The sequence below is a fragment of the Sciurus vulgaris genome (genome assembly GCF_902686455.1).
Source record: "Sciurus vulgaris genome assembly, chromosome: 5".
Classification (NCBI taxonomy): Eukaryota; Metazoa; Chordata; class Mammalia; order Rodentia; family Sciuridae; genus Sciurus; species Sciurus vulgaris.
In genome coordinates, this window is record NC_136465.1 from 85,953,761 (window position 1) to 85,979,059 (window position 25,299).

At 36.7% G+C, this 25,299-nt stretch overlaps 1 long non-coding RNA gene across 1 annotated transcript in view; it reads right to left on the reverse strand.

Annotated features, from left to right (window-relative positions):
• LOC306662031 overlaps window positions 1–21,505 on the reverse strand; it is a 39,348-nt gene extending 17,843 nt beyond the window's left edge. Inside the window, exons 1-2 of the long non-coding RNA XR_013764042.1 lie at window positions 21,223–21,505; window positions 12,322–12,393 (exon numbers count right to left, since the gene is read on the reverse strand). This is a non-coding gene — a long non-coding RNA (uncharacterized lncRNA). The remainder of the gene's footprint in view (window positions 1–12,321; window positions 12,394–21,222) is intronic.
• Between the last annotated feature and the right edge of the window lie 3,794 nt (window positions 21,506–25,299).

The window sequence follows — 25,299 nt, forward strand, 5'->3', positions numbered from 1 at the left end:
CTATTTCAGTACTCTTATGAATAAAGTACTAAAAGAGGGAAAAATCACAGAAATCAATGATAATTAGTTGTCACTGAGTAGATCTATATATTTTTTGTAGTTCTTTATTGTTGCATTATAATGAACTTAATAGTACTAGTGTGTACACTTTCAGCATTGTTTTACCCAGCCAAATAATTGCCCTCTCAATTATGAAAGGACCCCACGAATCCCTGGTAAGGTCTGAGTAGTTTTTCATTATTATTAGTTTAGCTATGATCCTTTAGAGTGTTGGGATTCTCTCTGACTTGCCCATGTGTTCCATGAAGTCTGTCCCCTCTGGTTAAACTTAAACTCCAACACTTTGAGAGTTCTGAAAGTTTTCTTTTTTATAGTGGATATATTGTGAGAGTTGTATTTCCTCAAAAGTTATTCTTCGCCTGGCTTTCTTGACTTGTTCTGTATATATGCAACTTAACATTCAGGCAAAGAATCATGGTGACCATTTTGCAGATGTTTCAAACATTTTCTCCGAGCAGCTGCTTCTTTTGTCAGGGCTCCAGCTTTCCTTTTCCAGCACTCAACACATTGATAATCCAGTGGCCTAGTAATCACAAGCAGAAAGTTGCAGCATTCATAGGCCTCCTTTATCCTTTGCAACTTATTCTAATCAATAAATTAAAATAGTGGTATCAAGAGTTTTCCATTATAGTTGATTACAACTGGATGGCATGTTCAGTATCTGTTACTTCATAAATTGGATACCATTCAAATTCCATGTTGAAACATTATCACTTACGTTTTTGTTTTTTTTTTTTTTTTGGTTAAGGTAAATCTATCATTCTATAAATTTTACCCATTAATTTTCATTTTACTTTTGGCATGAAATAAAAATAAAATCCATACCTCTCTTATTTTATCTTACTTAAACAGCTAAAAAAAAAAAAAACAAAAAAAAAAAAAACAAAAACTATCATTTGGAAAAAAATAGTTTTACCTTGTTTCTGTTAATTATACCCATAAAATACTGAGTTTACTTTAGTATTTCATGTTTATCATTATATTCTAATGTTGCTCAAGTTAACTTTTTCCATGCTGTGGATTAAACATAAGGGTGTAGGAATACTTGTCAGGTGCTGTATCACTGAGGAACATCCTCAGACCAGACTTTCTGAAAAAAAGTATTTTGAAATCCTTTTTCATTTAACTCCATCATTTTGAAGCCTATTCTTACCTACATATAGTATCTATATTCCTTTTACTTATTTAGGCAGTTTCATTATTTCACTGAATAGTAAACAGATGCCCGTTTAAAAAATAGACAAAGTTAAAAGACAGGAAAATTACCAAAGAGAAATGGACTTACAATCCAAATAATCTTTATTTCTGTCTTTTTTAATTGGCATAATTTTAACTTGCATAATTTTGAAGGTTCATTCAATCGTCTAAAGCAGACAGTGAATCTTCTCTGAGAGATTTTTCCAGAAGGAGTTCCTGTCCCTAATTACAACATTGCCATAATAAGTATCATTGATAGATAGCAAAATTTAGTCTTTTAAAATTTTTCAACCAGATGCCATTTTAAAATAAAGCATCAAGGCCTCCACGTTCTTAAAGAATTCTTGATGTGGCCAATTATACCAACTGTGATTTGTTTAAGTGGTGATTTTCTTTAGGACATTTGTGACAAGTTTGATTATGTAAGTTCTTTCATATAGTAACTTCTCATTCTGTAGTTATTAGCTATGATTGACATGTCAGTTGCTTGGAACATATCTTAGAAAGTATTAATATATTAAGAAAACCTCTCTCTTAAAAATTCTGTTGTTTTACATAATGATACAAATAATAATGATTAACATTTATTAAGAATTTATTTTGTGTTATACTCCTTACATGTATTATGAGTGTAAGTAACCATTCTCACCATGTCTCTGTAGCTTTCTTCCTCCTCCTTTGGTGACCTGAAAATCTTGCCTAAGGATTTTTTCTCTAATCTTCGTGTTTGGTAACCTAAAAACTACGAATGACATAACCAATGATGAGGTCCTAGTGAAGCCATCTAATGGATTAACGTGTCCTTTACACATTGTCCTTTGTGAACCTGCTTTTGTTTTCTTTACCTTTGTCCGGCATTCTAAATTTGGAAGAAAACTTCACCTAAATTATTTATTAAGATATTAACTACTGGAGTCAGCTATTCTAGGAGAAAGGAACAAGAGAAACATCAGAGACCTCCCAAATGGTGGTGTTTCTCTTTAGAGTTACAGAACCCAAAACATCTAATGACCTTCAATAATATCAGAATGTGTATCAAATAAATGGACCACTACAGGGTTAATGTTTATTCTAGTGCCCAGATGCCTGTGGCTAAAATACAATTCCTTAAATTTCCTATATAAGCTCTTTGCTTGCAGTTTTTGACTACCATGGTCATTAGGACCGCAGTATGACCAGTTTCTGATCACCTGGCTCATAATAATAAAATTCTTTCTCTACCATCACCTTACCTCTTGAGTAAGTAGTTTCCATTATATAGCAAGCAGACTGAGTGTTTGTGCAGTAACATTAGCCATTCCATCTCTTGTATTCCAACAATTGCACTTTGAATATTCACCAGCATTTCAGATCTCATCCATCTGAGGATCTGTATAAGTTTTAAAAGCCAGTATAGGCCAGGCACAGTGGCACACACCTGTAATCTAAGCAGTTTCGAAGGCTGAGGTAGTAGGATCTCAAGGTCAAAGTCAGCCTTAGCAACTTAGCAAGGACCTAAACAACTTAGCAAGAATTTGTCTCAAAAAAAAGATATTAGGATGTGTCTCAGCAGTAAAGCGCCTCTGGGTTCAATCCCCAGTACCAAAAAATAAATAAATAAAAGAAAGTAATAGGACTATGTAAAGAGTAGACTCTATCTCTGTTTACACACACACATACACACACACACACACACATACAGAAATACATTCCATAAATGTGATATTGTATCTTTCAACATATCACAATAACCAAAATGGTAATTTGAAAAAAAAATGCTGAATTTTATCTGAATGCATTTTTTGGTTAGGAATAACATGGAATATTGATTTATGAAACCCAGAAGAAAATTAAAATGTAGATATGAAGAACCATAAGGAGACTAAAGCTGCAAATTAATCTTATTGCAGGTAAAATCTGTGTTAAAGTTTTCTTTTTTTGCTCAAGGATGTATTTTATTTACTGAGTTCGTGTAGTAGGTTAAAAGCTATTAAGATAATTAATACATGATGAAGGGTGGGTTATATTTGAGATTATTTTGTATGAAACAAGGTGTTAATCATGCATACTACTTTAACAAGTCAATAATAGAATTTAGGTTTCCATAAATACAAAACTGAGATCATACAAAATAATTTCCATGCTTTTAAATTGGTTATTACTAGAATTTTGCTTTTATTGATTTTTTTCTTTTTTTATTATTATTTTTATTTAGCTTTTAACTTTTTAAAGACTGCATTTTGATTCATTGTACAAAAATGGGATACATCATTTTGTTTCTATGGTTGTACACAATGTAGATTCATACCATTCATGTAATCATACATGTACATACAGTGACGATATTTCACATTCGTATTTAAGTAAATATCAGAAACATGAATTACAATTTCTTTCCTCAATAAAAATTCTTTCACTAAGTGCAATAGTCTGAACATGTCTGTTCCAAAATTTGTTACTAATATGATAATATTAAGAGGTGAGACCTTTAAGAAGTGAATAGACCACTCTTATAAGTATGATTAAGGCCCATTCACTGATTTACCCTTCTAAGCTTCTGCCAGTTGAGGACATGGTGTCCCTTCCCTCTGAAGATGCAGCAATAAGATGTTATCTTGAGAGATGTCTTTGCCCAACAAACAAACCTGCCATCATCTGGATCTAGATTTCCCAGTCTTCAAACTGAGAGAAATAAATCACCTAGTAGGTGGTATTGTGTTATAGCAGCACAAAAGAACTAGAACAGGAGATATAGTGGTGTTGCATTAACAAATACTTAAAAATAGTTTTGGAAATGGGTAATGGACAGAGGCAGGAAGAGTTTGAAGAGTATGCTAGAAAAACTTTATACTGCTGTGGTGGAACATTAAGAGCAACTCTGGAGAGGGCTCAGAAGAAGGAGAGCTGTGGGAAACCTTCATTCTTCTTAGAAATTATTTTAATGATCATGAACTGGTAGAAATATGGACAGTGAAACCCTTCTGATGAGGTCTCTTATTAGAAATGAGTTGTAAGGTGTTGGAAACTGGAAGAAAAGTCATCCTTGATATAAAATGGCAAAGAGCTTGCCTGAACTCTGTACGTATTTTCCAGAAGTTGTGGGAGACAGAACTTAAGAGTGATTAAACCAAAGAAATCTCTAAGCAGCATAGTTTTCAGGGTGCTACATGGTTTCTTGAGAACACAGAAATGATATAAAGATGGAATTTGTAATTTAAAAGGGAAGCAAGAAATGAAACTTGGAAAATTTTTAAGCCGATCACTTAAAAAAATAAGCATGTTTAAGAGAGAAACCAAAGGTGTGGCCAAGCAATCTTTAGATAAAGAGATTAGACTGGAGAAGAAAAGCAAGGTGCTATTTATCCAGACAATGGGAGAACGACTGCAGAGGCATCTCAGATCTTTGAGACTGAACGCCCATCACAGTTTCAGAGTTCCACAGTCTTGAGCTTCTACCAGTTCCCAGGGAAGGTGAAGAAGAATTGTGGGAAGCCGCCCATGGCCTGTATGTGAATTGAGTGTAGCTGAACCATTAACCAGGAAAATCTGGTCTTAGGAACTCTCAGTTATCATAACTGATGGAGACTGCCTGAGTCAAGTATTATCCTGTGTTAGTTCACCCTGGGGATTCAAATCAGGTCCTGGATTCAAATAGCTTGCTAAACTGCACCCCTTATCCTGTTTTTCATGGAAGAAGCTCCTGCCAGTCCCTTTTGATCTGCACCGCTATAAATAACCAAGCACAGTTTTCTTTCTTTGTTAGAGCCAGACTCTTGTGGAGGACTCAGTCATGCCCCTGCTTTTATTTCACAGCCAGCCCATCCCTTCTATATGAACCTTTTCCCTCACCCCTGTGGACATAGGGCGATAGAGAACCACTCAAATTTGCCTCAGGTCTCTCCTCACATTCTTGTGTGGCACTCTGTTACAGCAGATGCCTTCCACAGTATAGTCCAAGCATCGCCTGGGCCCACCTGGGCCACCAGTTGTGGCTCAGGTGATGCTTGGACTGTACTGTGGAACGCACCTACTATAAACCTTCACAGCATCTGCTTAGTGATATTTCTGTAGGCTGAAAGAGTGTAAGAGCTGAGGAGGCTACTTCCACCTAGATTCAAGAATATCTAGGACAGCCTGTGTACCCAGACAAGACTTGCTGCAGGAGAAGGCCACCCCAGAGGGCCCTGACAAGGACAATGCTTTCAGAAACCATTGAAGGCAGAGCTACCCCTAACACACTACATCTCTAGTGTCATCAACAAGGAATGCCAGCCTAGGAGAGCCACAGGACTTTAATCTGTGAAAGTTGAGGTGTGTGGGTTTTGCTCAGCAAAGTCATGGGGGCAAATTTCCCTGAGGTCTTGACAGATCAACCCCTGCCCCAGGAATTGGGACATGGAATTAGTGGAGGATGATTCTTAGACTCCCAATATTTGGCTTGTTCACCTTGTTGGGTTTGTTTTGGAATTGCACGGGACCTGTTTCTTCTTCATTTTCTCCTGTACCTCCTTTCTGGAATGGGGATGTCTATACTATTCCTATTCCAGCACTGTGTTTTGGAAGCGCATAACTTGTTTGACATCAGGGTCATGGCTGATGGGGAATTTGCCATAGGATGAACTCTGTCTTGAGTCTCACCCATATGATGTTTAGATGAGACTTTGGAGTTAGACTTAAAAGTTGACACTGAATCAAGTTGACTTTTGGGGATATGGGATGGAATACATTATGTGTGAGAAGGATATAGAGTTTGGGGACCAAGGGTAGAATGCTATGGTGTGAATGTGTCTGTGCCCAAATTCAGGTGTTGCTAATTATCTTAAGAGGTGGAGACTTTAAGAAGTAGTTAAGCTGTCAAGATTTTTCACTTGTTAAACGGAGTGAGGCCCAGTATAAATGCTTGCTCATACTTAGCTCTGCAAATGTATTTGTTTCAAACTATTTCTACTTTGAGCAAATCAATAAGAAAAGCATTTTCTCTCAATTTTACATGCTTGTGGATGAGGCATAAGTCAGTGCCACAGCCTGCACCAAGACCCATCCCAGGGAGTTGTGTGTATGTTGCTGAGAGCTGAGACTGGTCATGCTGAAAGGTGAGTGGCTGTGGGAGCTCATCCCCGGACCTTCCTTAGTAGCTGTTCCTCTTAACTCACTCTCATCCCTCATCTAGCACAGGACAGCAGTACTGCATTAATGGCTAAGTGCAGGGAACACCATGGAGCGCCTGATGGTATTCAGAAAGCCTTATCCTCACATGCTTTTGCTGTGCAGTTCATTTTTTAACAAAGGACTAGAAACGAAAATGTGACTGTGAGCAGGGGGTGAAAGACCACTTTGTAGCAAATGAATTACATTCAAAGTCAATTTTTAACTAATTCTTCCTGTGGCTATTAAAAGAGCTAGTGTTACTTAGAGTCACAAACTAGTCCCCAGTAAATGAATATCAGTGAGAGATCCACTTCTGGGCATAAAGCATCCTCTTTAGAGAAAATCATTCTTGAAGTCCATATATTAAGTTTGTTCTCACTATTCTAAGGCAGGTTTAAAAAATATAACAGAAAGAAAGAAAAACTATTGGATTTATTCATCTTAAAGAGATGGTAAATTGACCTCCTGCTGATGACAGAGCACTCAGTTGGGGAAGGAAACAAAAAAATAACAAAAAACCCTTCACAGCAAACAATAGAGATTGCTTCAGTTCAATTTCCTCTCATATGCAGGTTCTGGCTTTACAGTTTAGCCCCATGGTACATTTATTAGGAGAAAATTCAGGAAAATTCACAAATAACTGAAAATAAAGCCTAATACACATAAATAAAGCCTAAAACATTTTGTATATTTTTTTTTATTGCATTGCCTGCAATGTAGCCCTTCCTTCCTTTCTTTCTCCCTCCCTTTTTCCTCTCTCACTTGCTTCCTTCCTTCTTTCATGAGAGGCCCTATTATATTAAGGAAAGCTAAATTTCTTTCCAGTTAAGTGCCAAGTTTTTCACTCTGTATAGGACAATGAGACTTAATGGGTTAAATGAAACCATTAGTACGAGCTCTTCATTAGTCTTCACCTTTAACATGAGGTCTTATACCCTTGATTCTATATTGCAATGTGTGGTTAAAACATCTATTTTAACTGTACCAAAAAAGGAAAATCTCAGAAAAGTGCTTAATTTTTAACCATCTAGTCTGTACATTAACTACTCTGCAGAAACTTCTTGGAGGTGACCTCTTCAAGATGAGCACATCTTGCCATCAACAATCCATAGGAGAGTTTGAAATGGGGTGTGAGAACTTGCAACATTTTACTCGGTGTCTTGGGAGACACCATTATCATGACCCCTTAAATTTACTGTCTTTGTAGACAACTTGCTGTGGGAAAGGGGGACTTTGGAGTTAACTCAACAGCTTTGGCAAATGAATGTTCCAGGAGAGTATTACTGCAAACCCCAAGAGGGGACATTAGTCTAGCTCTTCATTAGCAGGGGTGAGAAAAAGCTGTCCTCTGTGTTCTTGGATAGGCAGACTTTATTCCAGCAGGAGTTTCTCTCTGGAATTCAATTCTCTCAAATTCTTAGTGCTCCCAAAGTCAGACTTGTCTTTAATGGAAATGGGATAAGGGGAATCTGGAAATGTCAAGTGCAGTTTTATTTTTCAAGGAGACCATGGGTTTACAAATTGGGAGAAAAAAAATTCCTTTAAGCAGAATTAAAGTGCAATTGTAAAAGTCCAACACGTTGCAATTTGACAATATGCACTAACTGATAATGCCACCCACTTGACTCATTTACCAATTTAAGGTTATTTTGTAATCACCCTGTGAGTTTCCCAACATAATAGAAGTCTGTAAGAATGTACATGTGTGTTTTGCTCTAAAACAGCAAATAACTTCCCATCGTACTTAGGAAAATAAAGCCAGAAATTCCTTTCCTAACCATGATATTGTGTAATGGTGATACTTTTTTCCCCAAAGTTAAATCATGGTGTACTCCATGGGTAAAAAAAATGCAAAATAAATTTCATAATCATGTAAGTCATATTCAAAATCATGTAAGGAATGTTAAAGAAAGTGATTGCAAGTATAGGTAGAGATTAAACTGCTGAAAGTATTTCAATTCTAATACAGTGAGTATAGCATGTAAGTAGAAAAATCTAAATATTTGTTAATGAAAGTATTAAAAAGGTACAACCTGATTTACTATTCTATTCCTAAATTCAAAGTAAATAAACACTGAAACCATTTTAAAGTAATTTTATCTTTTTCTACCTCTACAAAACACATTGATAATAATGAGTCATACATATAGACGTGCTTCTCTTTTAAAATTCTTATATTTTAGTGTTGGGACTAATGACATGTTAACTAACTCAGGCTGACTCCTTACTCCCTGGTGAGTGAGCAAGATCAAGGCCTCAAAGGCAGTTTCAAAGGTTAATGACGATAAATCGGACCACCGTCAGGGATTGGTTAACAACAGTTCTGTGAAAGTGATCAGCTCGTGCTTGCCATATAGTCCTATGGGACTCTCACCTGTGTGAGTCCTCCGTGCCTTGCTGACCTTTAAGCTGATTGGTTCCCGCCTAGCCCCCACCCTACATAAAAGCTGTGTGACTTCCTCAATAAATGAGTTCCTGCTGTGACTGGTCTCCCTGATACTCGGAGGGCTGGGAGCAGGCGGTCAGTCAGCCCTACCTATCCCGGTCTGACCTTGTTGGGGAGTGTCCCCTTCCCTTGCCGCTGGTGGAGGAGGGCAGGGGGGCTTAAGACCCGACATCTGGCGCCCAACGTCAGGCCCCTCAAGGCTGATCCACAGCCAAAGCGAAGAGGCAGCTTCGAAACCGAAAGTACCGGCAGATCAGGCCAAGTGAGTTTCGGGGTAAGGCATCGCTGAAAAGATGGGCAAACACACACCACACATGGTGACCCTGCGCTCTCAGCTCTTAGACTCATGCTGAAGAGTAGGGGCTTTGAGTGGTCTCATACACAGGTGGAAAAAGCCTGGGACACCTTTACTCTGGTGGCCCCTTGGCTTCCTGCCGCTAATCTTTTTGACTGGTCCACATGGGATCATGTAGAACAACTTTTTAGGAAGAGGGAAATCAATTTAGGGGAGGGTCCCCCATTGGGAGTCTGCCCTACATTATCCGCCATTAAGGCCTGCTTCTCTCCAGGACCTCCCAAAGGGGGATCCAAGTTTCCCCACAAAGAGCCGCTGCCTCCGGTTGGTAGGAAATCTTCCCGGAGGCCATTTTATGATACTGGGCAAGAACTCACTGACTCTAACCTCCCCCGTCCCTGTATGGCCTTCCCGGTAAATGCTAAAATGTTAGTTTGGAAAGGAATGACTACCTATCACAAATTGGCCTGTGCAGGGATGAAAGATCGCTCCATGGGAAGGTGGATTGTGGCTACCAAAGATATTGGCACACAGCTTCCGTAAATGAGTGGGCAGATGGAAAAGGATTCCTTATCTTCAAGTCTCTTCTTTCTTGCGCTTCTATGCTCTTCCTGCAAATTCCAACGCTTCCTTCTTCTCCCCCTATTAATCCCTCCTCCTCCTCCAACTTCAACTCAGCTATTTCTGCCTCCATTCCCCAGTCCAGCCCACCTAGTCCTCCTGCCATGAGGTCCCACATATGCTGGTGTGGAGGGAGTAACCAGCCCAACCATCAGTGGCATATCCTAGTAAGGAGTATGATATAGTAGCCCCAGTCCCCACAAGTAGTGGGAGATAATGTTTAACAATTTTCTGCATCCAAACCTGAGTTGATTACTAACCAGGAATAAGGGTTAAAATGCCCTAGGCTTCCAGTTTCTGCTAAAACCTGTCAGCTCCGTCAAGGTTTACATTGAAATGTAAATAGAGGAAACCTGAAGACTCAGTAGGAGACCAGTCTCAAACCCAAAGGGGAAAAATAAATTAAAAAAAGGGAGAGTAAAAAGAGACTTACCTGAACTCCAGCAAAAGTAAATTTTATGATGCTTTACTTAAGTAATTAACAGCCATATTATTTTTCCAGGACTCTTGTTTTTTTTTGAATTCTACATTTTTTTTTGAGCTCATGACTTTTTTGATCAGTTCTATTTTTTTATTCAACTAGAGTTTTTGAACACCTGTTACATTGCAATGGAGATTCACCTATAAAGTTACAAGGCCTTTGATTTTGTGTTATTTATATGTCGTGCTGTCTGATATCATGTTTTGTCTGTATCAAAACTGAGTGCATCTAAAATTAAAATTTAAAAATGGATCCAGATACTTTTAATTCATGTGATTTTAAAAGGTTCAATTTAAATTGGGTAAAGTAATAAAAGTAAAATGCCTTCAAAAATAATTTGCAAATCTCTAGGTGGTCAAACTAATAAAATATTGATGTTAATAAAATGTCTAATATCAATTTTGTTTCTAGGACTTTTCTTCAACAGGAAAGAGATGGCAAATACTGTTCAGGACACTTGTCTGATAACTTGGTTTTTACAAAATAAGTGAATTAGAGTTGACATGTATGGGATTACTCAAATGTTTGTAGAGACATCTGATTAATTTACAAAGTTAAAATGCTAATTGTTAAATAACATCAAGTACTTTTAACTCCTTAAATTCCATTGGGTAAAATACTTAAACATTATTGTTTTCATAGGTTGGTAAATAGAAAGGGTTTACAATTACTTTGTGTCCTCACTAAACTAAAAACAAGTTTACTAAGAGTTATGTCCTAACAAATACAATTCTATATACAAAGGGTCCCAAAAGTTTCAACTGTGTTTCAATTAGAGTACTATAAATAACAAAATATTTAATCTTATTAAAATAGGGTAACATCTAATCAGAAAATTCATAAGCGTTGTTTCAGAATGTGAACAAAAAAGGGTCAACAGATAGGAAAGAGAAAACAAAAGGTTCGGGGTATGGAAATATATTTAGTAAAAGGGAAAAGGAAATGTTTCTGGGTAAGAAAGTGCTTGTGTGATGAAATACATGAGGGTCTAAGTAAGTGCTAAGAAAGTCTACAAAAGTAAAGGGCAAATTTCAACAAGTTTGCATGTAACTAAGTTGGTTGTACGTATGTGAAATAGTTAAAGCTATTTAAGGTTTTTCCTAAGGTGAAATACTAATGTTCTAATATAAACCAAAGTTTAATCTATATGGTAAAATGACAAGGATTTCTTAGAAACACTAATTTACTCTTAACTTTGTGTCTATTAAGTTTTATTCTTTAGAACAATTAGTCTCAAAAATTGGGGTATACAATTACAGTTAAACAACTGTTAAAGTATTGCACTATGTTACAGAGTCTAAATTTTTCTTTAAAAACTAAATTTGGTAAGATAAGTGTCAAGGAAATTGTGAAATGGTCACTCTTTGTATATTAAATGTGTTCATATTTTCCAGGTATACAAGTTTTTAAAACAGGAAATTTATCAAACTGCTATTCTACAAATTGTCTGTAATGATAATTTTAAATTTATAAAGAGTAAATTTTATTGGGGATTTATTTCTATCATTTGATGTTCTATTATAGGACCTGTTATCAATAGGGTATATGTAAAATTTGTTACTTTTTACACTGAGATAAAGAATTTTAAATGTAAATGTATTTCTAAACATTAGAGCCTGATTTGTTTAAAGGTTAATATTGTGAAACATAAAAGCATTTTGCCACTTTGTCACACAAAAGGAAAGTTAAAAGCTCTCTCAGCCTTTCTTTAATTCATGTTTTAGATATAATGTTAAATTGTGTTAACTAGTGTTCATATAGACTCAGGAATCGATATATGTAAACTTCTTAAAATGACATTTAAGAAAGAAGCAAAGATCAACATCAGAATTAGAACACTTAAGATTTGTAAAGAGCCACTCCTTACCTGAGATTAGGCTCTGCCTCTCACCTTACTGCATATTAGAATGGCTCCAAAGTAAGTCAGACTTCAGCTTATTTAAAGTTATAGTCAAAAAATTGTTTTTTGTTGTTAAATTACTGTGATCTCAAACAGGGGATATAATGTATAGATCAGCCTAAATTTAAGATAACTATTATACAAGCTGAATATATAGTTTTACTCTTGCTAATTTCATTTTGTAAAACTGTTACCTGTTAATGTTTTGCAGAAGTAGCTACTTCCAGGACACACAACCTAGGTAACTTGTGATAATAAGCCATCACCTATAGAACAGATAGTGGTAACTTCCAGTACTAATACAGATCATGTAAACCCCAATTAGATAAAAGGGGGTAAATAACTGTAAAGTCATAGACTTTGAAGTTAAAGCCCAGTACTCTTACTTTGTGACTGGTGAGACTGACTTGCTTGATGGTTAAGATCAAACCTAGAGATTGAGATTAAATATAGAGGCCAAGAAAAAACAGTATCTTGCCCTCAAAGTCAGCCTGAACCCAGGGAATAAGAGGACTTCTCTAAGGAGCTTTGCAACTCTGGGCCACACAACCTCCTGATCAAGGATATTAATGAGACCACTAGAGGATGAAAAGTCAGTGCACCTGCTGCAGAGGAGGGTCATGGAAAAGGGAGACACCCCTGATGCTTCCAAAGAAGCCACCTTATCGAGGAGACCCTGCCTAGCCCATGGCACTGGTGGAGCTAAGAAACTGCTCTAAAGTTCTCTACAAGTGACCCCTGAGGGAACTCAGCTGACTCTTTAACAAGACAGGAACAGGTCAGTTTGACCAGCTTGATCATAGACACCCAGCAAAACAGTTAAAACCAAAATATAGCCATTCTTGGGCATTTAAAAGAAATAATAAATATAACTTAAGATATACACTTGTGTTAACCCACTAGAATAAAGACTGGAAGCTACAAATGAAAGATTCTTGGGCAAATGTGCCTGATAACCATCAAGAGAAATTGTCAGAGTCAGAAGTTTTTAGTCAGTTTAAGGTCTACAGACACAGGTAGACTTAATCTATGTTTGCTAATATGATTATCTAGCCCTAAGTGACAGAAGTATAGAGATCTCTACTAAATGTTGGGTTTACATTCCTGATAACCTGGACAATGTTAAAGTTCCCAAATAAAGGCCTTGTTCTCTTCAGCCTTTGCTAGGCCTTGTTATGGGAACAACTTCTCAGTTCTTCCACCCCCTGGTGAGGAATTATTGACTTCTGTCATCTTTATGATATTCATTGGCATGTTCCAGATGCTGCAACATTTACTCTGTACTAATCTCATTTCAGTATTCATGTCTTTTTGTTCTCTCATAGAAGCACCCACCCCCAGATGACTTTACAACACACTCTTCCCCAACCAGACTTCTACCTTGGACCCCTCGATTGACCCGATTTTTAAAAAGGAACTCCAAACCGCTTGCCCCTCGCTGCCCCCTTCCAGCTTTGAAACAGCCCCCTTTTCGTTACAGCAGTTAGGAGTTCCTAAAGCAAAAGGGGGGAATGAAGCCAGAATTAAGGACAGGTAGTTAGTGTAGAAATAGGGGATCGGGTCAAATTGAGGAAATGAAGCCATGAAGCCATCTGCCTCTGGAAATTGGAGACTGCCCCTGGAAGAATGGAATGTCAAGGATCTCCGGAGCCCATTGATTACCAAATTTACCTGCCTTTATCAAGGACTGCAAGCATGGAGCTGCTAATTAATGCCCCTGGGCCCTCCTCCTGCCCATGGCTTCTCACTTTATGCTAAACCAGGCCTAGTCACGTAGGCAGGAAGGAGATTTAAGGGGGGAGAACTGGAGAACAAAAGAGACTTTAACCTATAAAAGATGTAGGGTGCGCTCACTTCTTGGGACTTTAGAACATCAGCCATGGCCCCCTTCTTCCTGCCGGGAAAAGTCTGTATTATTACCTTTCTCTCCCTTAAGCCCTGCTCCTCCTGAGGGTCCCATCTGAAGTGCTAAGGTGGTAGTCAATGACAGGTAAGATCCTCAGAAGAGGACAACCTAAGACAGGCACACCTTCTAGTAAGGCGGACCCAAAACTGCTAGGGTGACATTCCATGATGGGTAAGACCCTGAAGGGGCAACCTAAGACAGACACACCCTTAATATAAAACATAAAAGGGGGATGTGTTGGGACTAATGACACGTTAACTAACTCAGGCTGACTCCTTACTCCCTGGCAAGTGAGCAAGATCAAGGCCTCAAAGGCGGTTTCAAAGGTTAATGACGATAAATCGGACCACCATCAAGGATTGATTAACAACAGTTCCGTGAACGTGATCAGCTCGTGCTTGCCATATTGTCCTATGGGACTCTCACCTGCGTGAATACTCCGTGCCTTGCTGACCTTTAAGCTGATTGGTTCCTGCCTAGCCCCCACCCTACATAAAAGCTGTGTGACTTCCTCAATAAATGAGTACCTGCTGTGACTGGTCTCCCTGACACGTCTGATTGTCCTCCCCCCGAGGGCTGGGAGCGGGTGGTCAGTTGGCCCTACCTATTCTGGTCTGACCTTGTTGGGGAGTGCTCCCTTCCCTTGTTGCTGGTGGAGAAGAGCAACATTTTAGAATTTTAAAAATATCTAACTTATGGAACATGCTGTGTACTAACTAGAAAAAGTATTTTCATTGGAACCTTTATAAGTACAATGAATATTGTGTTAAGCACTAAATTAAAATAGTCATATCATATAATTTTTTATCTTTGTAAGAGTAAACTAATAAAGCACAGCATTTTTTTAAAAAAGTCACAGTAATGAATGTTGTTAGAAAAATAATTACAAAGTAATCATTGTGCTATGCTTGGCCCTTCACAAAGAGATCTATACAAATTCTAGAGTTCTAGGAACTTAAAAGTGAAGAAATGCATTCTTATATTCATTTGGTATTTTTTTCACATCACTGATTTTTTAAAAGAGCTTCATAGAACCTACAGCTTGTGGTTTGAGAAAAAATAAAGATTCTCTATAAGGTCAATGAGAGGTGGCCTTCCTGGTTCTGCTTGAACAATTCTGAGAGTGAAAAATTCTTTACAACATGAGAGAAATTGCTTCATTGATGAGTAGTTTTAATGGGAATCCTTTCTCTGTCTTCTAACCAATGGATGAAATTTTATTTTCTAAAGCAATCATAACTAATTTATCATATATTGTCATCTTCTAGAACCTTCAAAGCCTCTTCTTTTAGTTTGCTGTTCTAAATCTCCAAACTTCCCCTGTATTTTTAGTAAATTCTCTTATGTATTACATCTTTCTTAAAATTTTTAAAATGTGTTCTTTTTAGTTATACATGATAGTAGAATGTATTTTGACATGTTAATCATACATGGAGTATGACTTCTCATTCTTGTGGTTGTACATGATGTGGAGTTACAGTGGTTGTATATTCATATTTGAACAAGGAAAGTTATGTCCAAGATTCATTCTACTATCTTTCTCATTCCTACCCCCACTGTTTCCCCCACTCCCCCCTGTCCAATCTGTGAGCTTCCACTCCTCCCTCTCCACTGTCTGTTGTGAGTCAGCATCTGCATATCAAAGAGAACATTTGACCTTTGTTTTGGGGGGATTAGCTTTTTTCACTTAGCATGAGAGTCTCCAGTTTCATCCATTTATCAGCAAATGCCACAATTGCATTCTTGTTTATGACTGAGTAATATTGCATTGTTTTATGTGCCATATTGTCTTTATCCATTCATTTATTGAAGAGTACCAACCTTGACTATTGTGAATTGAGCTGCTATAAATATTGATGTGGCATGTTATATATATATATGTAAAATAGTATGTTGATTTTAAGTCCTTTGGGTATATGCCAAGGAATGGGATAACTGGCTCAAATGGTCGTTCTATTTCAAGTTTTCTGAATAATGCTTTTTAGAGTGGCTGCACCAATTTGCAGTCCCACCAGCAATATACGAGTGTATTCTTTTCCCCCACATCCTTGCCAACATTTATGTTACTTGTATTCTTGATAATTTCCATTCTGACTGTAGTGAGATGAAATCTCAATGTAATTTTAAATTTGCATTTCTCTAATTGCTAGTGATGTTGAGCATTTTTCAAATATTTGTTGTCCATTCATATTTCTTCTTCTGTGAAGTATCTGTTCAGTTCCTTTGCCATTTATTGATTGGGTTATTTATTTATTTATTTATTTTTTGGTGGTGTTTTATGGGGTCTTTATATATCCTGGAGATTTATACTCCATCTGAGATGCAGGTGACAAAGATTTTCTCCCATTCTATAGGCTCTCTCTTCATGTTCTTGATTGTTTCCTTTGATTTTTAGTTTGATACCATCCCATTTATTGGTGCTTGATTTTACTTCTTATGCTTTAGGAGTCTTATTGAGGAATTCATTTCCTAAGCTAACATGGTGAAGATTGGGTCTACTTTATTCTAGTAGGTATAGGATTGCTGGTCTAATGCCTAGGTTCTTGATCCACTTTGAGTTGAGTTTTGTGCAGGCTGAGAGACAGGGATCTAACTTCTATACATTACATCTTACATTCTGACTTACTAATTCCTAGGTCCTATATGCCCTATTAGAGTCAATGAACTTAGAGCTAATTCTTTGATCCTTTTTCACTATCTTACCTATAGCGCTTCCAGAAATTTCTTTATTTTCTTGCTTTTCCCTTTATTCTCTCTCTCCCTCTCTCCTCCCCTCACCCTCTCCTTCTCTCTTGTCCTCTTTTCCTCCAGCTTCTTAAAGTTGTTTAGTTTTAGACATTTTTTTGACCTGGACTTCATTAGATTAAGGTCATTATACATAGCATAAATGTTGGGTTTAAGGATTTGAGGACTAGGTCATGGTATATTTGATCCAGATTTCTACCTGACCCAATACTACAGTCATAGAGGAGAGGAGTACCACTAATGGATGACATCAAGTGGAGGTAACAGTTATGTCTTTGGGGCTCATTCCATCCAACTACATATGGTAGGGCAAGTTCAGTTGAAAGCCACTTATTGTCTATAGTGCATGACCTCTCTGGACAGGAAGTATACTAATTCTGTTCTCACTTCCTTCTTGAGTTATCATTTCAGCCTCTTACATGAAAATTTTTTAACAGCTACATTACACTGGGTTTATATTGAATGTGTGGATCCTAAAACACTAGTTCTATTTTGTGTAATTTCCTATTAGTCCAGATATTCCTATATCATGTACTTGCTCACTAGTTATTTTCATCTTAAGTAAAAAATTTATACTTATCACTGATCTTTTAAAAAGCAGGTAATTTGAAGTCTGAATTCAGTCATCTATAAGTTATCCTTTTCATATCTGCTTCCTGTTACATTCTTTAACTTATGGTCATTTCCATTTTACATTTAATTGTTTTCTCTTACCAATGAATTTTCTTTTTATTCATGCTTCAGACTCATGAAAAAGACACTAATTAGTACTTTGGATTAATTGTTAAAGAAATTTCAGTTATTTTCCTTGTCATTCAATAGGTAAATATTAGGATCCTATGCCTTGACACTGTTCTATTCTAGCCAAAGCGGATTTTGATGTATGGTATCAAAACCAATTCTGCAGAACCCTGCTCCCAGATGGTCAAAGGCTGAAGGAAAATGATACAAAAAAAGTAGCTTGCTTTAATTTTCCCCAAGTATATATTTATCTAATGCCAACATTGCCCCAAAAAAAAAAAAAAAAAAAAAAAAAAAAAAAATCCAATCCTTTCATTGTGGCATCTTACAGAAAGACACTGTTATCAAGGGAAACATTACTGAAGTATTTTTGACATTCCAGCTGGGTAAAATGAGGAGAAAAATGGATTATATAAATGAGAACCACCAATAAGCATAGTTCTATCTAGAAAAGAGTATAGTTCTTAGTCATGGGATTTGGGGGTAAATACAATGCTAAACATTTACTAAATTTGATCATTTTCCCAAATGGACCTATGCAGAATAGTTTCATAAAATGACAATAAAATATTTCTTCAAGATATTTCATTTAAAATATATTCAAGATGACAAGAATTGTAAAGTAGACATCTCAGCGACAATTACTGGCATATAGATGATTCCTCATGAAAAGGTAATATGCCTTAAGTATACTAAAAGTACTTACAAAACTGCAAGCACCTCATGGGAAAACTTTGAAGAGTATATTCAGAAAATTCTATTTAGCCTATATTTTGCTGCATTTCTTTTTCTTATTTTTTATTGATAGGGACAATGATAAAATTGTTGAATTAGCCTAATAGTCTCAAATGTGCTATAATTCATTCCTCTTATTCTCTAAATTCATAAAATTAATCTTCCTATCTCCTGTTATAGTCAGTTTGATGAAAATGGAGATTTAATGACATTTTACATTATATTTTTATAATTTAGCTTATACTAGCTGTGTTTTAGTACTTATTTTTGTTTGGGGAGGGACAGTGTTTTTCTCAAGTCAATATTCTAGGAGGAATTTATATATATATAATATACATATTACCAGCAGTTCATATAACATCTGAAATGTAGCTGGTTCTTAATCAGTTTTTTGGATTATAATTTGGATAGTCTTTATCCATGAAATGCTCTTAACTAGATTTTTATTGATTCATATTTCCCATTTCTCCCTCTTCAAATTCTATTTAAATAATATCTGAATATCTGGGCATTATCATTGGATTACAGTTCTAGATTATTCTTCTCTTGGATCATCATTAAGGACTTAGATACTGTTATTCTCAGCAGAAAACAAAATCATTGTATGAGGGTATTATAACCTATGCTCTGGGCATTTTTATCAAACAATTTTGCTAAATATTTTCAAATTTCTTTGATCTACCAAAAATATCTAGTAAAAATATAATTAAGTTGTGCAGAAATATCAGTATAGGTAGTTAACCATCTTAATCATTCCTACCATCTTTAGTATATTTTGTGTTACTAAATAAATGACAAGCAGGAGCCGATAGTCAATATTCTCAGATTTGGGTTACAGACATAGTTTGTCATGCTGTGCTTGCCAGAGGATGCCTATAATCCCAGCTACATGGGAGGCTGAAGCAGGATAATCACAGGTTCGAAGCCAGCCTGAACAATTTAGGGAGACCCTATTTCATAATAAAAGATAAAAGGGGAGGTGGGTTTGGATTAGCTCAGTGGTAGTGTACTTACTTAGCAAGTAGGAGGCCATGAGTTCAATCCCCATTACTGCAAATAAAAAAAGAAAACAAAACAAAAAAGACAGGTTGTCATGAAAACTTAGGAAAGGGAAATCTAACTGATTTCCATTGGACCTTTACTTATTTTCTGTTGGTCCTAGCCATGTGGGATGGTTGGTTCTATTTTCATGGATTCATTAAGTTCTCAACTTAATTAAGGTAAACACTAAGGAAAAATGCCTTGACAAATCATCTTTAGGGGAAGGTGAGTTCAGAAAACACATTTGGTCGGAACTTCATGTAGTTAAGATAATGGATGGCCTGTTAGTCAATATTTTTGGGAAAGCTACTGTGAAAACTTCAAGCTGCTTTTAAAATGTCTATACGATACAGATTTAAATACTAATACCCAGTCCTCCTGTATTTCTAATTTCAGCTCTCTGGGCATAATAGTTGCAAATGCTATGTTCTACTATACAACTACTGACTCTATACAACATGAACATATACTCTTATCTTTGGAAAAAAGAAGTCAACCTTTTATTTGTTTAAAACATTAACTTAATTATAGTGAAACACTATTTTACCAAAACAGTGGAAATTTAATTTCCACTATAGATAGGCTTCTTACAACTTCCCTAAGATTACATCTATGTTTAAGCAATAGCAGAATATGTTGGGGAGTGGGAGGAAGCTCATTAGTCCTTTCTCATTCATTTCTGCTTGAGAAAAATTGTAATATCTATGACTTTAAAAATTTTTTCTAGCCACTACTAATAGATCGCACTTGGAAGCTGCTCATGACCTTCTCATATCAAGTGCCTGCTTTCCACTTTTGCTGTTCTAGGAATGCCATCTTCTCACCTGTGAACCCATAATACTAAGTGATGTAGATGTTACTAGGTGCTTGGAGCCTATGGCATTATGGTGGGAGCAAGTGGTGCAGAAGGCCTGTTCACTTGATGGCAGCCAGGCAGTGAAAAGAGAAAGGAATGGTCCGCGATCTGAATATCTCCTAGGGCACACCCCCAGTGACCTAAGTTCCACTAACTACCACCTCCCAGTGGCACTACAATCTAGAGGCCAAGCCTTTATCATGTTGGTCTTTGGGGGACATTTATGATACAAACTGTAACAACACAGTATTTTAATAAGCGCCCTCAAGACTCCTTCAAGACTAGAATATGTCTAGTCCTATGTGCTCTTCCTGTATCTTGTACTAACACTGTCGCACAATATGTCATCCCATATTAAAATTCGGTTACCTCAACTAGACATCAAAGTCTTTTGAAGGGACACACTGTTAGTGGCTCATCTTTCTTTTTTTTTTTTTTCTTAATTACTTGACATGGAGTCAGAGATAAAAGATTATATAAGAGCATACACATTTTTTTTCTACTTCCAAGGACAGATAAACATTTTTTATTAAGTACAGATTAAATTTTTAGTAAAATGGTATGATCCATTTAGTTATCTTCGTTATTTTATAGTACTAATGATTGAGTCACATGTACAGACCCTATGATCATTTGGAGGACTGAGTTCAAGTGATCTGGTCCTATAAGAAAAATAGACCTTCAAGGTGAAGGCACCGATTCACATATTACCAAGAAAGAGGAACTGAAAGCTTAGCAGCAATACTGGTGATAGAACAGTTGCCTGCCCAAATAGCATTAGAAAGCATGTGTGACTACTGCATGACATCAGGTGTCTGACTGTATCAGGAAGAGAGCAGTGACAATATGGGCCCCTAAACAAGCAGAGAACCAGTGCACAGAGATTAAACACTGTTCTTAGGAGAAATGCCCATCGATTCCCTCAAGCAATTAAGATATACTCAAGTCTAATGGCTCTATTCTGACCCTCACAGCCACACCCTTTGCACCTGTATTAGTCTAAGGTTCTCTAGAGGAACAGAATCAACAGAAAGTATGATTATAAGAAGGGGATTTATTGGATTGGCTTACACGATCAGATGTTGGATAGTCCACAATGGCCATCTGCAGGATAGAGAGCTGGAAGAACCAGCAGCTGCATAGCCCAAGAGGCGGAAGCCCCAGAACAAGAAGGATCAATAGTGCTACCCTAGTCCAAGACCAAGGTTTCTGGAAACTACCTGGACTCACTGGCAGAGTCCACTTTGGAAGAGTGAAGACATCCTCAAATGTTCGAAGCAGTCATCAAGAACCCATTCAAGAAGAGCCGAGCTTGCACCTGCATCTGCTTCCTTTTTCTTCTTTTATTCCATCCTGTTGGGCAGTACTGTCCATACTTTTGGAAGATCTCCACTTCAGTTCACTCTCCCACATTCCAATCTTTCCTAGACATGCTCTCATTGACACACCCAGAAGCCTGTTAATCTTCGGCATCTCTTATTATAATCATTGATAGTTCAAATTAACCATTACAACACCATGATGTTTGTGGATTCTCTTTTAAATTCCTAGAGATGCTAGGAATGGGGAAGTGGTCAGTTTTAGAGCAATTGCCTAGTGTATGGACATCCTGGTTTTGATACCCAGTGCCACAAATAAATAATGAATGAAGGGGGTTGGGCAATGGTGTCCAAACATCTTTATAGTTGAGCCACTTTTCAGATAGCACTTGAGATATGTTCAGTAAACTCAAACCTACAAACAGATCTGATGCACAAAAAGCCACTCACAGCTCTGGACATCTATCTTTGCCTTTATTTTATTTTTCCTTCTCTCTTCTTCTGCCCACACAGGTTCCTGATAACATCATGCATTAAAAGATGTCACAGGATTCAAATACTCCTTTGAAATTTTCCTGTACCTCCTTGTCTTGCCTAAATCTTGACTTTCTCCAAAAGTCATTAATTTCCTTATGATCTTTTCTAGGGTTGTTATTCATTTTCTCACATACCAGGAGGATGGATCAAATGCAATGGATATTCCAGATAATTCATGTACTTTAAAAAAATTAAAGACACACAGAAATCTGCTTTGATATTTTTCTCAGTTGGCTTTGGCTGCTATAATAAAATGCCATGGGCTGAGTAGCTTAAACAATACTCATTTATTTCTCACAGTTCCGGAAGTTGGAAAGTCCATGAACCAGGTGTGGATTTTTCTGGCTTGCAGATGGTCACCTCTCCATATCTTTACATGACAAGCCAAGGATACTCTGAGTTTCTTTGTTTTACAAGGGTTTTAATCCCATCACAAGGACTGAACCCTCATGGATTTATCTAAATGTTATTACCTCCCCAAGGCCCAACTACTAACACCATCACATTAGGAATTAGGACTTCAGTGTATGAATTTTAGAGGGCACAAGCATTCAGTCCAAGTGATATTAATGCTTCCTTTGCTAGAGTTTCTGCTTGCTATCACCTACCTTACTTTCTGAATTCAACAAAGTACAGCTTATCAATTGGCCTCTTTCTTTGTTTCTTTCTTAAACTTTTTTTCATCTCAGGTGAATCAGAGTTTCTGACTGGTGACCTGACATAAGTGCGCTTATCAAAGTTATCCTTCTAAATCCCAAAGCTTTGAAATTTTCTGCTGGTTCACAATTTCAAAGAAATGATCTCTAATAATTATCAATGTCCATCTATATTATATTATTTGATAACCTAGGAGTAAAACAATTACTGATAACTTAGAATCCAGTGTCCCATTGTGAAATTTTCTTTTTTTAAGGAGCTTAAGTTAACATCTGCATGGTGTTAGTGTCTTAAAACTGAAATGTATTAAAATAGAACAAATTCCAAAAAACCAAATATATATTTCATCTGTTAGTTCAGCATAATTTGGTGGCAATAGATATTTCAGATTTTGATTCAAAAATTGGGTTTTCTTCATAGTATGGCTAATGGAAAGATAGATGTGCATTTTTCTAGGCTTTTGATAATCATTTCTTCCAAATTAAGAAATTACACACTGTTAGTCCAGTTTTCATTATTTTGACAAGATACCTGAGATAGTCTACTTCATAAGGAAAAGTGGTTTGTTTTGACTCATAGTTCTGGAAATACAAGATCTAGATTTTGTGGCAAATCTAGATCTTCTTTAACTCTTCTTTAAGTCTGAATAATACTTCACTATTTATATCAGCTTTTCCTTATGGTGATGGCCATCTTGATGGTGGAGTCTAGGGGTTGCAAAGGGTCACATGGCAAGAAATAGGAATTGCACACATGCATTTGTGCCTGTCTGGTCTTTCTCACTGTCGTATGAAACCACTGTTACTGAATATTGGGGTTTCTACTTTAATGACTATCTAATCCTAATTACTGCCTAATTACAGGTCTAAACACCATAGTTAGATTAACTTTCCACCTTCTTAATAACTCACAGTGGGGACTAAATTTCAACACTTAAATTTGGGGAACACAAACACCATGTTCAAACAATAGCACATGTGCATGCACATACATTGTTATTATTTAACACACACTAATAGCACTGTTAAAATACATTTGCTGCCCCAAAAGAACAATGCCTGGATAGTCATTTCCATTAATTTTTATGATTGATTTAACAGTTTTAATCATCAAGCAACTGTCCTAATATTGGGGATCTAAGAATAAAATACTGAAGTTTTTAGTAAGGATGTGAAATTTTAGATGGATTTAGAATATTTATCACCTTTAGACTCATAATTTAGGTTGGAGATACTCAATGTTCTACCAAGATTCTAATTGTATGTGTAAATAAACATAAAAACAGTACTAGAATAATACTTATTTTTCTTATTGGGTGTCTTTACTCATTTCAAATGGGTTGTTTATTGTGATGTGCACAGATTCTAAATTATTATCTTACTAGGATATATGTAGTTTCTTCCTCTTTTCCTTTGATCTCCCCCTTCCCGATCCCTGTTTCCCATGTCTCCCCCTTCCTCTTTCTCCCTCTTTGTCTTTTTCCCTTTTTCTCTTTCATACTATCAATTTATAGACATAAAATTCTGATATATATTTTTTAATTTACTGGGTAGCATAGTCATCTATTCTTTTTTTTTTTTTATTGTAAACAAATGGGATACATGTTGCCTCTCTGTTTGTACATGGCGCAAAGGCATACCATTTGTGTAATCATAAATCCACATACAATAATGTTGTTTGATTCATTCTGTTATTTTTTCCCCTTCCCCCCACCCCTCCCACCCCTCTTTACCCTCTATACAGTACTTTCTTCCTCCATACTTGCCCCCCTCCCTAACCCTAACTCTAACCCTAACACTAACCCTTCCCTCCCCCCCATTATGTGTCATCCTCCACTTAGCGATATCATTCTTCATGTTGTTTTTCTTATCCCTTCTACTTCACCTCCTCCTCAATTTTTAGGACTATAGGGTTTAATCTAAGACACCAAATATTGGAGTAAATTTCTGAGGATAAACACTGTATTGGATCACATATATGGACATAGAGTCTAAAACAGAGGGACATGGAAAAGAAACTATGAACAAAACAAAAACATTAAACACTTACAAATTGACTTACCCCAAAGTTAAGGTTAATAAAATAGTGCAAATTATTGGGCACATTATCATTATAAATTAAATAGCACTGGTCACCAGCCCTAGTATTAGCATTGACTTTAAATTAATATAAATTCTAAAAATTTATGTAATTAATATTTCATTTACATTAGATGTAATGATAAACCACCCATGCGTGACCCTGGCTGTCTTTTGAGCTTTTACTATACAATGGGAAAAAAGACTTTAACTATATCACTATATCATGTAAATAAAGAATTACATCTAGAGTAAATGTTATGAAGAAATAGTATATGATATAGTAAGAATAACAGATATTTGGATAAACACTTTTGGGGAAGCCAACAAAGGAGAAACTGATGATTAAACTGATGCTAAAAAGGAGTAGATAGTAACCAACATGGCTGTGTGGGGAGTGGGGAGTGGACTGAGAGAAGAGAGCATGTGCTAAGGCCAATTGGCAGGAGGACACATCCCTAAAAACCCACTGGGCACTCTGAGAGGCTCCCGGCTCATGTGATGGTAGTGCACTTGGAGAGTCTTCTGGTCCTGCGTTGTAAAAGTAAAGGGAGGCC